This window comes from Stylophora pistillata, chromosome 7 (assembly GCF_964205215.1).
Source record: "Stylophora pistillata chromosome 7, jaStyPist1.2, whole genome shotgun sequence".
In the NCBI taxonomy this organism is placed as follows: Eukaryota; Metazoa; Cnidaria; class Anthozoa; order Scleractinia; family Pocilloporidae; genus Stylophora; species Stylophora pistillata.
Window position 1 is genome coordinate 17,431,606 of NC_142525.1, and position 16,842 is coordinate 17,448,447.

The following is a 16,842-nucleotide window of genomic DNA, read 5'->3' on the forward strand; positions in this document are numbered from 1 at the left end:
TTCGAGAGTGCCTGATTTTTCATGTTAACACTAGGAGTTTCACTTTTTTTAAAACTTAGGAGTGTGTCATCTTGTTAGTTGTCGAGTTTTCTTTCAGTCTTACTTGCAGTGCAAATTAGATAACACCCATAAAGTCATTTCAGTCTTAACGCCTGTTGTTTGGTGCTGAGAGGTGTTGATTCTGGTCAATTCTCAGTTTTATCTAATTTCAATCGCTCGACTCCACTGATTTGATTCCGCCACTTACAATTCAACTCTCTGTCAAATGTATTCCTTCACCACTCAATCGTCGTGTTTGGTCAAATTACGTACGAGATTTACGGTTTGCATTATTCCCGAGAGCTAACCAGGAGGTAATCATTAATCCCAAGGTGTATTCCTGGCGGCAGTTGACTCTCAAACTAGGAAAAATGACACTCCTAAATTATGAGGACTTTACTCGAAATTCATAAAAAGCCCAAGCAACGGTAAAGCAAAGCAACGGTTCAATTTCTAATAGAAGTACTTCCTTAACCACGCGATGAGCGCATCATAAAGTGACATTAAACCAATGAAATCAATCGCATAAAAATAACAGAATTCTTCCCCTCCCCCCATCGATTGGTCTTCGACATCGAACAATTACTTGTTAACTAGAAACGATTGATTTCGCTCAGATATTCTAAGGACACAAAAAGTTTCAAAAAGAGACTAATAAACACTCTTTTAAAAAGCCAGATGGAAACTAACAATTTCAGTGCGCCATTTTAGATTCTTTGTTAATTAAAATGATTCTAATTAAAATGATAATTAAAATGTACATAGGTAGAGGGCCACAGGATCATCAGTTTAACTACTGTCACGTGCTACCCTCTTGAAATAAAGTCTATTTTATTGTATTGTATTACATCTATTTTTCCCATGGTGTTCAATTTCATCAAACCGGAACTCCACCCAACTGTAAAAAAATGGCATAACTCTACAAGAACATACCACATTTCTCGAATTCCGACGATTTGGAACATAAGCCAAACTTAAAATAAAAGTCAAACCAAACCTATTCAACTGATTTCACAATCCGTTATTTACCGAAGAGGGGATATATCCAACCCGTACAACAATCGGAGACTATAGCGCGCAGTAATACTACTGTCTCTCCATTTTTTATGCCAGGCTATTTTAACGTTAAACTGGTGTCACAGAAGTATCCTATAAGGCATTGTTATCCATTCGATTCAGAGGAAATACAATAGAACGTCACTGATTCCAACTTGTTTACTCAAATTTCCGTTAACTCAAACGTTTTTCCTCTTTGAAGTATATTTAGCCACTCTACATCGGGTAACCTAAACTCCGATCCAGGGTGTCTCGAACTGTATTCTTGGTAATTAGAGTTACGCAAGGCAAAAAGAGAAGAAGTGCAGAGTGTGGAATGTTGTGGAGATAATTGCATTAGTAACGCTTTAATATTTTAAATCGTCTGTAGTTGAGTATTTGATTTTTCCTTAATATTTCTTGTACCTTTTTCAGGGAAAACGGTAGTTCGATTAAAAAACGATAGTTCGGAAAGAAACTTCGCCTGGTTCGAGCGACTGTTAAAAAGGGCAAGCTGCTAGCTGTCTTTATGTGAAATTTTGCCTCTGCTTGTTGCTCAAAAAGGTTTTTAGACGATCTTTTTTAACCAATATACACCATTTACTTGCATAACAAATAAAGATATACGTATGATGCACGATCCGCGCAGTAGAGAGCGCTATTTATGCAATAGCGAAAATCAGACCTGAGAAAAATCAGGCCTGTACGGGATTCGAACCACTGACCTCCGCGATACTAGTGCAGCGCTCTACCAATTGAGCTAACAAGCCATCTGGGAACAGGCCGTTAAGTTGATTCGTAATAAACCCGTGATGATAAATCAGATAAAATGTATATATGAAGTTCATATATTTTGAACTGCGGTATTAGATACGTATGATGCACGATCCTCGCAGTAGAGCGTAAATAGCATAAATAGCGCTCTGTACTGCGAGGATGGTGCATCATACGTATCTAATACCGCAGTTCAAAATATATGAACTTCACATATATATACATTGTTTATGTATATATTGTATATGTATATATATACATATATGTATATATATACATTGTATATATACATTGTATATGTATACATTGTATATGTATATATTGTATATGTACACATCATATATATATACATCAAATATATACATTGTAACCAAATAAAGATATATTAGTCATTTACAACCAACACGCTGATCAAATACACCTGTCCGGTAGAGGACATACTCTACATGTACATTTATAAAACTGCTTTTAAAAAACAATGGTAGAGTAATTGAAAGTGTGGCTCACAAGAAGGTTAAGTCAGGGGTTTGGATTGATTAATTATCAAAAGAAGCACTGCTCTATCGAGGTGACTTATCTGAGCGGAATAGATACCACGTCACTTTGGAATCAGATAAATTGTCTTTTTTTTTTAATAATTCTAAAAAGGACGGATTACTGCACCGCATTCAATTTTGAAGCAACAATTGCTTTTGTCTATTATTTCAAGCAACTAACCGAGCAGAATAACACTTCTGACTTGGATTCAAATCTTCAGATACTTAATTCTTGCTATTCTTCTTTCTATCGGAGGCGCGTACATTTGTGTATATGGTTGTGAGTTTCCCATAATGTGCTATTCTGTTTCATGTTCTATATTTTTCTCAGCCATTTTTATTTCATTTACCTATTTATTGTCAACATGCACAAACCTATTTACTTAACTGATTAAATATTATTTACGGATACCGCTGGGTACTTAGAAGGGGGGAAGAAAAGTGGGTCTTGAGTCACTCCTAGTATAGCAGTATAAAATGTTGCATATCGGGGGTTATGTAAGTCGATAAGATGTGATTGGAGCCGTCGGGGTCATCAGGGGCTCAAACTGGCCTTAACCAGCCTTGTCCAGTTAGAAATTGCAACCAGAAAGTACAATCAAATAATAACTTTGCGGAGGCTTGTGTGTCATTATTACTGTGACTGTAGCTAGCCCAGGCCAGTCCGTGCGCGGTTAAATTTTCGCGCCACTTCGGTCTTGTTAGCAGTGTGTTTTTTCTCTCGCGGATTATAAGTTAGTTGACTCAAACCTTTGCAAGATTTACGGTTATTTAGGGTGTTATTGTTGTCCAAGTTTAATTATTTTCCGTATTGCATTTCATTTCGAATTTTATTTTTACGTTTTCTTTATGTAGCGTCGTTCGACAAACTTTCGCATGTGTCATTAGCGTACTTTTTCGGTTCATCTTAGTTTTACTTCTTCTGTTGAAGTCGGTAAACCTACCAGCCATGACTACAGTGGTTTTTTCTTAATCCATGTGGTCACAATAGCATTGTGGAATTATTAAAGTATACGTTGCTTTGATTGCCGTTAGCTGCCTTAAAACATGAAATATATCTTTACAATATCTGTTCTTTGGTGATATTTTAAACTATTCGTAACTAAAAGTGAGCAAATCCTGTTTGTTTTTTTAATGTCATGTAGCCTGTTTTACATGGATACAAGAACCAGAGAAACTGACTCGAGTTCATCTGAGTTCAAGAACTATTCTCCGATGGAGCTTTGCCTGTTGGTGACATATTTTTGTTCCTCTTGGTCTTTAAAGAGGGTCTTAATGGGGTTAACCGATAGGCGTAAAATGGCCAAAAATTTAGTCGATAGCCGTAAAAATTGAAAAATTTTAACCGTTAGCCGTAAATGGGGTCAAAAGAGGTAACCGTAAAAAAAAATTGTTCCCTAAATTTCTTAATTTCAAGGAAGGTGCTAAACTTACTTATGACCTGTTTCATTTCTTATTTTGCTGACTTTGACTCCGTACATGTCGTACATGTGGTTCATACGTTTATAGGCCAAGCTCGTTTCAAGGACCCCCGGTAGTCTCCCTTGACCTCACTTGGCCTGCGTTTTGTAGGACAAGTTGACAGCTTTTTGTTTTAAGATCTCCAATTTCTTCACCCAGTGTGCATGTGAGTTGAACGATGTCGGTATTGAAAGCTGTTGTTAGTTTTTATCGAACGTGTGAGGAAAGGCCAAACGAAAGATACAAGACAAGACTCAAAGTCCAAGAAGAGCATCGGACACTTTCAGCGTTCAAGAAAAACGTTATTGACTTTCTTGGTCTTAACGAGCAAGCCAGGAAGCTCGGTCTTGGGCAATTTGACCTTAAACTTTACCGCCTCGCCAAAATCAGCGGCAAGATAGAAAATTATTCTTTATCGACCCAGCAGCAGCTAGATCTGGAACTACCCCTGTTGCTTGACTCAGATAGTGAAAGCGAGCTGAACAGTAAGTACTCTTAAAGTTATGAATTTTGTACGTGACTACTAGGATGCCGCGTGGCAAGCAATTTTTGCGGGTCTTTTATCTTGCGGATTGCAGAAACTAAATTAGCTTCCCACATGCTTGGGGAGCTAATTGTTTCGATAGTGAAAGACTGTTTTCTTACTGAGGATTAATATTTGTTATTTTCAGGAGATCGCGAGCTTGAAATACCTGAGTAAAGCAACTAGCAAAGATGTCACTGTTTGCAAAACGCTTACTGTTGATCACTAAGGCATGGGTAGCACTTGGCAAAGTTTGGTGTGAATGTGGTCACTTTGGTGTAAAAATCTGTCATCGGGAACACATTGCGTAATGCGACCCTAACTTTTCCAGTTCGCAAAAACTTTGAAAACCGGCCAAAACATCAAAGACGCCGTAGTGCTTGGGTGGGGCAGGTAGATTTCGGAAAACTCGGGCTAAACAATAGCTATCACAGCGGTAACTATCATCGCTTGTCAGTCAACAGCAAACGACTCGACTGGTCGCGGAACTGACCAGGCATATGGCGCTCGAAGTAATCTTCGCTGACGTCGATTTCTCGCTCTCATCATAGCGGCAGTCAAAACAGTTAAACAGGAGTTAACCCATCTTTCATAGATCATACGAAAGACAAAAAAGGGCTCGTGATTTAACTGAATAAGAAAAATAAGCATCACCGCGATCGTTATGAATAATGCTTCAACGGGACGCATTTTTTTAACGTTTTTTTTCCTTTTTCAGCTCACTGCTCTCTCCCCATAGCACGTCGATAAACGTGTGTCTGGTTTATCAGTGTCATCACTGACATTTTTTTCACCTAGTGCGACCCTGATAGTTGAAACCAAAAGTTTGCTTTCCGGTTGCGGTTTCAAATTTTCTGTGGTTTTTTTGCCGGCAAAGTGGAAAACTTTGCCCAAGTGCGACCTTAAGTATTGAAAAGCCCCTTGGGGAATTATAATAAAGTAAAGTTGCCGGTAAACATTGTCAATTTGTAAGCTGCTGCAGACAGTCGTTCTCTACAGTCCTTCACTATCGTGAAAAACACTGGACCCTGAAATTTGTTTTTTTTTTTTTTTTTTTTAATAACTGGATACCTATTTGCAGATCCATTATTGATTCATGTTAACAAGAGATACCCGAAGCTGCAAAAAACGCCTCTGACATTCACAGGAAGTTGATTTCAGTTTCATAATGAACTGCTATAAGGAATGATCATTTTCATCTCTCACAAAAGAAATGTTAGTTCCCTGGCAATAACTTAAACTTTTTTTTTTCGGTTTAAAACAAAGAGCACATGCCATTTTAAGAAAATGAGATCGAAAAATCTCATATTCAAAGATCTTCAAAGCTGTGCTTCTCAGCTTGGCTCCGACACTTTGAAATGTGAGTCTAAGAGTCACGGAAATGTGACAAACAGGTCACCACTTCTACAAGTAAATGTAAGAATGCATAACGTATGGCCTTGTATTGAATCCTTTTTCGTAGTTCACAATTCTATGCGTAAAATAATATTAGAAGTGGTATGATTTATCAAATGTTAAATTTTTTCAAAAGAATAACTCATTTAAGCCTGAGATGACTATAACACCTTTATTTTGCTTTAAAGATTAAAAAAACAAAGGTTTATTAATATTTAACCTTTTGGAACCAAAGAAATTAATTTTTAACTTTTTTGTTAACCGTAACTGTAAAAAATTAACCGATAGCCGTAAAAGAGCCAAAATTTTAGCCGATAACCGTAAAAGCCAGCACCCCATTGAGACCCTCTTTAAAAACACTTCCATATCAGGTGACCCAAAACAGCAAGAAATTGTATCAAAACTAGCAAATGGAACCACGTTCATTTATAATGAGTTCGAAAATCGCACTGAGTTACTAAACCAGACTACACTTGTTTTAACTGGAATACGAAATGATGACGATGGAAGTTACTGCTGTCAAGCTTTCTTCTTACTAGGAATGTACACAAGCTGTGAGGATTTACCTGTGTTAGGTATGATATCTCACTGATATTATTTTTCTCCCAGCAATCTATTCCGGACCGATCCTAAATGAAGCAAATCGTGGTAAAAAAACAACTTTCATCAAATCAGAGACGCCTTTCTTGCGCCTGCTGCTGTTAAACCTTTTAGTCAGTCGATAATAAACCTACAAAATGTTCCTACCTCTTATGGTGCACCATAATCTCAAAACTAGAGGTATACAAATTTCCCATCACTGTGCCCTATCCTCAATCTTTATAACAGTAGCGTCTTTCTAAAGTGCGCCTATTAGCACATTAATAGTGCGTTTCTTTCTTTTAGTCACTGAGATTTCTTTTTCAGATTCTAACTAGATTAGCGCAATTCCTAGTGTGATGAAACTGTTCTTTATTTTCTTTCAATGTCGAATTCCAATACAAAATGTAACTTTCTGGGCGTTTTTTCAATGATAACGCCTTGAAATGCTTTGATGTTACAAAATGGATCCTAATCGGCTATGGAAGTAAAGAAAGGCAAGTCTGCTTTTAAAACATATTTGTTACTGGTAAGATACAAAGAGAGGCTGCAAAATAGTCGGGTCTACCCAAAGTCCCAATGCTGTTTCCGAACTGGAAGCTCCACAGTGGACCAGCCATTCTCCCTTTATGCTATTTAAAGGTGAGGGAGCACGAAAAGCGTCCCATAATCGCATTCACAACCAAACGATATCAAGAATTTCATCTTGTTAGAGTGGATGAAGGTATATCCAGAAAATTAAATGCCCCTAAGGCTACAGGGCTTGGCTTGGTCGTATTATACCGCGATGAGAGGAGGACAATATCCAATTTAAAAACAGCACTTCCAGTTCCTTGGAAGTCCTCGCTTCCTTGTTTATCGATATTCTACACTTCCTGATATCAAATCACCCTTTTGGATACTCAACCGAAAAATTGCACCTACACACTAGATCAGAAAAGAGACTCGTCTTCCATCAGCAAAAGCGTCAAGAACTGAAGGCAGTCATTATCAAGGTAGGCTAACCACTCATGTCTGGGAGAAAGTAAAGCTGACAGCTAATTCTCTTTAACAAGAGATCTGAGGGCTGCGTAACATAAACTCATAGAGCTAGGAAGAGGAAGCAGCAAGAAGTGACTGATGTTAAGGGAAGAGAATATTCTGAACCTGGCTGAATGGGAGGGAATAAGACGGAGGCAAGCTACTGTAGCAACAAAGTTAAAATGGTAAATTGGCCACCGTTACGGTTATAAAAGCTGACGTTTCGAGCGTTAGCCCTTCGTCATTCGCTCCGACGAAGGGCTAACGCCCGAAACGTCAGCTTTTATAACCGTAACGGTGGCCAATTTACCATTTCAACTTTGTTGATATATTCAAATTATTTCGTTACCCCCACCGAAGCAGCCCCAAACAGTTTCTTTAGAAACTATCAGCCTTTATAATCCACCACTAAATTTTCTCCGTTTCTTATTGGTTTAAATCGATCACGTGACGCGATAGTGTTCATCCGTGGAGAGACACTATCAGCCCATAGTGCCCGCCCGCGGAAAATACTCGGATGGATAGTGCCCGTCCGCGCAAAATACCTGGATTGATAGTACTCTTCCATGAAAAGTTTTGAATAGTTTGACGGCCTTGAAGTTAGGCAGATCGGAAAAACAGTGACTTTTCAATTTTGACAGGTATAACGTATTATTTAGCCAATGTACGGTTGCGAATTATTGACATTTGTGACGAGCTGTAGGCGCGGAAGAAATTTGATGTTCTTAAAACTAGCATATTTGTTTTAAGAGCATCAAATTTCCGCGGGGCAACTATTAGCCGATAGTTCCTCGACAGAAACACTCTATTGTTTAATTATTCTACTGTAGCAACAGCCCATGAACAGCCTAGCGGCCAGATACATATCATTATATTTCTAGGGGGACTTTCATTCATGCATTGGTGTTAGCAAGCTTTACGATATTCTAGCTACTCGAGTGCATCTATCGTGGTCGACACTGACCGAGGGAGGCCTGGGTAAAGTCAGGTACAACTAAAAACCTAAAAAAAACCATTGGTTAGGTCGGATCAGTTGTTATCAGTTGTATTCAATAGCGATCCTTTCTTGAAGTATTTTTGTTGACATTTATCACTTACTGCTGTTTTCAATAAACCTTAATTTGCATCGTTGCCTGAAATTCTAAAAACAGTTACGTAAAATCCTTGAATAAAGCACAAGTTCTTTTCGTTTCTTACCAACACCTCAGTGAATGATTATCATAGATGTAAGACCTCATACATATTTTTAGAAACATAGCTTGTCTTACTTATCTCTTCCCTTTACAAACAAGACTTAGAAACACCTTAATTAAGTTTATGAAGGAAAACCGACAACTGTTTAAGAATATGCATATTGTGTGGTTTTCCCTTCATCGTAATAATAACGCTCAATACAGGAAGTTGTTACTAAATATCATTTGCCGACTTGAATCGATGATATCACCCGTTATGATTCTACATTCTCAATAATTATGGCCAGGGTCTCTGCTTCTACCGAGTCTCAAGTTTAGGAACTAATTCATTAGCATTATTGCTATATTAGTTTGATGATAATGCTTTCGTAGCTTGCTGTTAAGGTGGAAACGTGTTTGCAATTATTCCATTTTCAAGAGTATCACTTTATACTTCATCGCCGTCCTTATTTTTCTCATGATTTATCTGTCGATCCAGGATGGTGAAATAATCATGGTGACCACAACATGTGCACCAGAGACAGACGAAGATTCCTGCTATACAGATCAGAAGTGCAGTTACGGATAATAAAGAATGGAATTCGTTATAGTGATCACCTCTGAGTCTCTTTCTTTCGTCAGCTTCTGCGTCACAGAGCGATAGTAGATTGCCACAAAGCAGAAGCAAGAAAATATCCCGAACAACACGGCTTGGCTTCTTCCCGATATGGCTCCCTGAAAAGTGTTTTTTTCTTTGCTTTTCGTAAGAATTCGTGATTTTTTCATTCCTTTTCCCCGACTTAGACCGATAAGGAAACATCAGTGATGGCGTGTTTGAAAGTCCAGGCGCTGAATCATTTTCCAATGCGTCACGAAGTCGATATAACCTGACAAGGCCAAGGCGTTAATTTCAGTTAAAAGAAAACAAATCGCCAAGTTTCTTTCCCACGCATAAAGAAGTGTTCGTTTGGCCGAGTGTCAAATACATCGATCGGAAAGTGACATTGAACAATAGGAACTTTCTGCAACTGTCTTCCTTTCAATGCCTCTGTTAGCCGGCAGAAAACGAGCATAATAATCTGTCTGACAGTTTTCATTTTGTTCTGAATGCCTGGCAGGTGAGTCTCATATGAAATCTTCTGAATTAAGCAACCAGCCAGGTTTTTTATACATTTCATATCTCTTTTCTAAATACTTTTCCTCATTACTTTGCCTGAAGGGGCCCAACTGTGACGCTATTCTTCTGTTATGGTGAAAAATTGATTATAAACATTTTACATTTGATAGCTTAGAGCAGGTCAGTTTTTGCGTTTTTAACACGCAACATGAAAAAGGTTGACATTATGCTAAAAATATTTATCGCACAAAACGAACGAGCCTACTTCTTTCACTCATTTTCATGTGCGAATTCCCTTTTTGATTTTAAAGAAGTTTACCAAACGCAGAAAATCGACAGAAATCATTAACTTCGGAATTGGTAACTTTTGCTTTCAGCGATGCTTTATCTGTAACAGCTATTAGACAAACAATTTCAACAGTAATGCAGATGAACCTCTTGGTGTAAACAATTTCCATTTTCATCCAGTGGCGAAAAAAATAACTTCTCTAGATTATGTTTTTAGCTAGAAAATGTTGAGCTGAAAGTAAAAACTACTAAATGAAGCAAAAAAAGTTCATGGAATATTTCCATGACTAAAAAGTACTATGGTAAAAATTTTACAGTTGTTAATTGTCGTGTTTTTTTTTCTAAATAATTTTAATCCATGGCTGGGCTTTCAAACCATTTTTAAAGAATTGAAAGTGTGGTTAATAGTAAACATAAGGAAGTGTTTTTTTATCTATTCGATCTCCTCCTTGGAACTCCAACAGGGTTCATACCATGATTTCGTATCACACAGAACGGAACAAGTACTTCGCATTTAGCAGCTGCCACCTCTGTAATATAGGAGTCTACAGAATGACCTCAAGAAATAGGGATTCGTATATGTGCACGATCCTTCGCAGTAAAGCACTATTTGAGCAATAGTGAAAATCAGACCTGAAAAAAATTCAGGCCTGTACGGGATTCGAACCACTGACCTCTGCGATACTAGTGCAGCGCTCTACCAATTGAGCTAACAATTAGTGCTTTACTGCGAAGGATCGTGCACATATACGTTTCATAACCGCAGTTCATATATATGTATTTCATATGTTTGTTGTTTGATTTATCATCTACGGGTTTATGTCGAATTAATTCGATGGCCTGCTCCCAGTTGGCTTGTTAGCTCAATTGGTAGAGCGCTGCACTAGTATCGCAGAGGTCAGTGGTTCGAATCCCGTACAGGCCTGAATTTTTTTCAGGTCTGATTTTCACTATTGCTCAAATAGTGCTTTACTGCGAAGGATCGTGCACATATACGTTTCATAACCGCAGTTCATATATATGTATTTCATATGTTTGTTGTTTAAATAGGGATTCGTTATCAAATATTCACAATCCCTCTAACTTTTATGCCTCTGGTTATTTAGGCTAACTAATACCTAAGATTAACTCTGGTGTATGAAGCTGGTTAATGGATCCCCTGTTTAACAATTTCAGAGATGTCCTCAGAATAGTCAGATACCTATATAATTCCGTTTCGATTTCGGTTTTTAAAGCAAAATGGTCTTTTTTTTTTTCCCTTGAAATTATAAACTGACGATAGTACACCCGAGCTTTGCCCTTTTTTAAAGTTTAAGGAAGGTCCAAGTTGAAGGAAGGTCCAAACCTAAACTCTTTTAGAGTTCACCGCTTCCAATAAACAGGTGTCTAGTAATGGAAGATGACCAAGGCTGGCGTGAAACAGAACTGAGCCAGGCAGATAAAAGAAGAATGATTACTTCCACTCGAATCCTCTTTTCGTAAACAGGGGAAACGATGAGTTACTGATCATTATTTCCAAACTTCAAACTATTTCAGGAAAATTGTACATGCATTCGCCTGGCATATGCACTGAGGACTAATTTCAGTATTTTCCTGTACTAACTGGTTGATAAAGAGATGAAAACAGAAACTCAGACATTATTTTTTGCAGTCATTCGACTGACAACAAGTATTCGCGTGACTTTGATGATGACTTCCGCACAGGCTGTTGAAAGTCAGTCACCACCACCGAAAACGGTTCTTCTTAAGACTACACTGACCCGGACTATCGCACTACACTTTCACATGTTAACCCCGGGGTCAAGCCATTTACCAAATTTTAACTTAGTAATAAGAAGAGACTTCGAGTAAAATTTGATGGAAAAGTTCAACGCTATAATTTTATTGAAATTTTAAAAACTCTACAACACTTTTTAAAACTGTTCGTAGAACATTTTCCCGACGTTTCGACGTTGCTTCACATAATTATCAGTTCCACAGTGGGAATGACAAATGAAAATATAAAAGTTAATAAATCAATAGAAGGAATGTTTTGTGACACTATATGAGAATAATTCCCAAAATGAAATGGAGATAGAGTTCGGCGTGTATCGAGTTTCCGAGTCTTCCTTGTCATCGAAGACATGTCGACGACACGGACGACACGCACGACACGCACGACACGCACGTTTTTCCAAGCACTTAATGACGTCCACCCATACTTGGCTTATACCAAGGAGCTTGAATAAGAGGGCTCTGTCGTATTCCTCGGCTCAATTATCAGAGACTCTAACAACAGCTTGACTACTGAAAATCAGATGATACAAGCTTTCAGGGACTCGTCGACAACAGGTACAAGAGAAGAATAACAAACAGATGGTTGATCATTCGCTCGAGGAAAGCTCACCTAAAAGAGTGTGCCAAGCTTTGCACCATGTTTTAAAATTTGCGCGTTTTGATTAATTTTGATTGGCGGGTTTTCATCTGAAATAAAGAAAAACAAATCCGGATACCACAAGATATGTAACGTCAAGCGACAACATACCGGTAATTACACTTGTCAACCAAGGAACACTTTTGGAGTCGGGGAAAGTAGAAGCATTCGTTTAACTGTGTATGGTGAGTGCTGAGTATGCACAAGTCAAAGTTTTTAGAGGGGCTATAGTTACGAAGTCCTACAGGTTTCGTTAATTTAAAGTTTCTGTTAACTCTTTTTTTCCGGACCTGGTTTTTACTATCGTGTTTAACTAACCAACCAATAGGAACATTCGAAAAATATGTATTACCAAAGTTGTTTGACCTTCAGAGGAAAATTCTGCCCGAGGTTAAGAGGCTCTCCACCTACACCACATTTTAACCAGTTCCCCTCCTGAAAAAGTGAGGAACATGTAATAAACAAGTTAGCCAGAAGTATTTAAAATACACAATGATTTTAGTTTCATAGGAAAGCGTTAAGCGCAGAGTATTTCTCGTTACTTACCAGAAAAGCTAGCTGTGCATGTGACTCCACATTCGGGCTGAACGTGACAGAAGGGAATGCTGCCCGTTTTGAATCCAGCGCCACAGGAAACCCACCACACAACATTACATGGACATCCCTGTCCACGGGAAAAATTTACCGCTGAGGTCTCCTGTTGATAAAGCCTGTCCAGCAAAATTACACAGGAGATTACCAGTGTTCGGCTAATAGTGGACCATCGGTACCCACCAAAGTCGTTGTGTTTTTCAACGTATTTTGTAAGTAAACTTATTCTTGAGGGTGCAAAAGATAATTGTTCTCCTTGGAAAATCATGAGAAGTAGAAGAAACCGGAATTTTTCCTTTGATTTTAAAAAACAGCCCCAAGCGCAAAACAAGAGAAAAATGGTATTCACAAGTAGAGGAAAAATCATGAAACTATCTATCAACTTTCCTTCTGGAATTTCGCTGATCATAGCTACACACCAAGAGAGAGTGGTAGAGTAGAAGGCAGTAGAGTAGAAGGCAGCAGAGAGAATTTTTTTTCTTTTATCTCTGCTTTTTTGTCATTTCTCGATGATTAATTATCTAACAATGTATTTAGTTTCCTTGTCACATTTGTTTTCTCATAAAATGAGGTACGATTACTCTTTTGCTCATTACGTTGATGACCCCCCGACAATCACACACACTACTGGGCCAAACGTCAATGTTAAGGAAGGTCATAAACTCACCCTCTGTTGTCATGGTAACGGAAACCCTCAACCAGCTTTTACTGGGAAATAGGCCGTTTGCATGATGGCGTAATAACTACAAGTACCAGAATGCTTTTCCGACTTTGCTTTTGTGAAAGAAGTGGTCACAGTTATTATGCTAATCTTCAATATGAATAAAAAATTGGATAAGAATGAAAATACACAGGGCATTCTGGTAGTTGTAGTTACATGACGCCATCATGGAAATGGGCTATTGTTGGGTACCAATCAAACATTTGGCAGTTGGGACGAACGGATTTTGATAAAAAATGCACAGAAATCTCATGCTGGAGTCTACCTTTGCACGGCAAGTAACTTCTTGGGAAACTTCTCCAAAACCTTTACAGTAAATATCTGGTGTAAGTACAAGTATATTCAATAGTAATGTGTCTAAAGCATCATAGCCATTGAGAGAGTATTAGACAGTATTTACTTCTCTTTAGTCGAATAGCTGTTCTGGTATCATTGTTCAGATGATCGTTAGAGCAACTGCATTTCTTTCATTCTATTAGATTCTAATTCAGACATTTCAAGAAATAATGCAGCTAACACGTTTAAAGTTAAGGTTTTATTTCAACTCGTCATTCAGCGCGACAAAACTGACCGATAACGAATCAGATATATGATGCTCGACTGTCAGACAATTCCTGGCTTGACTTTTGTTGTGGTTGTCGAAAAGTCGTTCTCTATCACCGAAAACACTTATCCTCATCAAAACGATCAAACTACGCGATCAAAAACCTATTTGCTCAAAAAAGTCTTTGGCCACAACCACTATCAATTTCACTTAAGCACTGGGAATCTCTTCTGTTCAGAGAAGTCTTCACCAATAGCTCTTTAATCTAGACTTTAGTGCTTGATGACGATTAACTTACCCTATTCAAAAAGCAATAAAAGATTCAGGTTTGCAAAATGTCACATCTAATAAACCTTGGTCTCCCTATCCAAGATAAACCAGAAGTTTTTTCCGGGGGGAGTGACCTCAGTTAATTTGTAGATCAGTTGGGTAATTAGAATGTATTGTTCAAAAACTACTAGGGAAAGTTTTTCATGTACTACTTCCTATATTGACCTGGTTATCTACTCAATCGATAGCAAGTCCAGTTCATCCAGTCCCAACCGTTAGGAAAGCAGAAGTTTTTTCATCCGAGTCTCATGGAAAGTCCTTTCACAAGCAGAGGAAAGCTTTGTTAGGAGTTACATGGCTCAAGCGATCGACCAGAACAACCCTGTACGTGTTTTTAACTGTTTCGACATAGCTATCAATCACTGCACAATAAGAGGACTCCAATCCAACATAACTTACTTGGTTCTAGTGTACTCAACAAATGCGGCTGGACATAGTGTTTCTGATTACGAAAGAATTACGACAAATTCATTTTCGAAACAATTTACCAGAAATTTTGATTAGTTGAAAAATTTCATTTCTTTGTTTGCATTAGCCCTTAAAAGTTCCACTGAGGAAAAACTAAGGGTGTCTATAGTTACTTTTATGTCTTCTATACAAGGGACAAAGAAGCGACAAGGAACAGACAATAGAACGAATGAAGGACTTTCGATCCTTATGTTGATGATAGTGCTAGCAGCTGTTGGAACAGCCATTTTTATTATATTTATTGGGACACCGATTGCCATTCGGCGGGCCAGGTCTGTTGGAAAAGGTAAACAACACGACAGAGGCTTTTAAAATGAAAAAAGTCATTTAATTACCGTCTACAACTCACTGGATTTCCTGCTAAACTTTTTTTTCAATCTTTTCAAGGAGCAGTTTTAAAGAATTGAGTCCCAGACGTTTTCCGACTAAGGTGTTAATAATCAATCGTGCACAAGAGACGGATCACCTCGTTAATAATACTGGGACCTCAAAGCAAACCAAGAACTACAAAATCTAATTTGCATTATCAAATGAAAAATTAATCATTCCACGACCTTTTTTTTGCTGTACTGCATTCAAACTGTTTTTTTTTTATGGGTTTATCTTTCTAAGGCTCTCAATTTTTCATCAAGACATGAATGTAAACTAACCACATAATAACTCGGGATCTCGAGCGACATAACCCTAGTTTAGGACTGTGGACAAGGCAAGAATATCTTCATTGTCTTGGAGGTTGGGTTTGCTCGGATTTTGTCATCTATCAGTTGGCTTTGTCTTCTTTTAGCGTTTGTCTTCTTTTGTCTGAATTCCGTCACATCTCCTAGTCTTCTCATTACTTTTTCCTGCATAAACTCTGCCTCAAATGTCTGTCAGCTGATCATACAGTTCACTCAAGCTCTTTTGTGACTGCAATGTTCTTATTTTAAACATTTAATATAGCATACAAAAAATTGCAGGTTCTAAAAGATGCGAAGGCAATGCAGGGGCGGATACAGGGGGGGTGGATAGGGTGGATATCCACCCCCCCATTTTTCAGTAAAAAAAAAATCGAAATGTCACTTTATTTGAAATAGAAAATAAAGAAAGAAAGAAAAATTAGCTCTCGCTCATGTCTGGTTGTTGTTACGCCACGTTTCATCGTCTGCCGCCACTTTTCGCGCAAAAGTTCGCAAGGAAGCCATTTGACAACGCCTAGTGAGGCGAAGTAAGATTCTGATTGGCTCATTATTGCGAAATTTGTAGGGAAACGTTCGCACTTACCAACCCATGTGCTCAGTCGATGCTCAGGTTTGATGGCAACCTCGTTCCCAGGGTCTTGTGGGTAATTTCCAAGATGGCGGGTCGACCCGCCATCTGCCATCCATCCCCCCTTTTGAAATCCTGGATCCGCCCCTGCAATGAATTCTTCCTAAACAAATGATACATTTCCTTCATCAAGATCAGTGACTGGATTTTCTCCAGACTTTTCTAAAGCTTTTGGTAGGATGCAACGAATTCCCAGCTCTCTCTCCGAAGAAGTTCATTCAAACCATAGCCTTTGCTTTTAAAGACAGAACGGTATGTGTTTCTTCTTTCTCGCAGTAATGAGAATTTTTCTGAAGCTCACCGCTCGGGAAGGCAAATATATATCTGTACTAAATTGTATTTCCCGACAACGAACTCGTCATTAGCGATAATACACTCATTGTTAGTAATAATGTTTAGCAACAATAAGCAATGTAGTTGTTCAACATTCGTCTATCTTATCTTATCACGCAGGAGTTACGCTCGGTACAACCAAAGGAAAAGAATGTTATTGTTATATATGTATATATATATATATATATATATATATAA

At 38.2% G+C, this 16,842-nt stretch overlaps 1 pseudogene; it reads left to right on the forward strand.

Annotated features, from left to right (window-relative positions):
- Positions 1-426: 426 nt before the first annotated feature.
- Positions 427-15,601, forward strand: LOC148726920 (roundabout homolog 1-like; annotated as a pseudogene).
- The last annotated feature ends 1,241 nt before the right edge of the window (positions 15,602-16,842 follow it).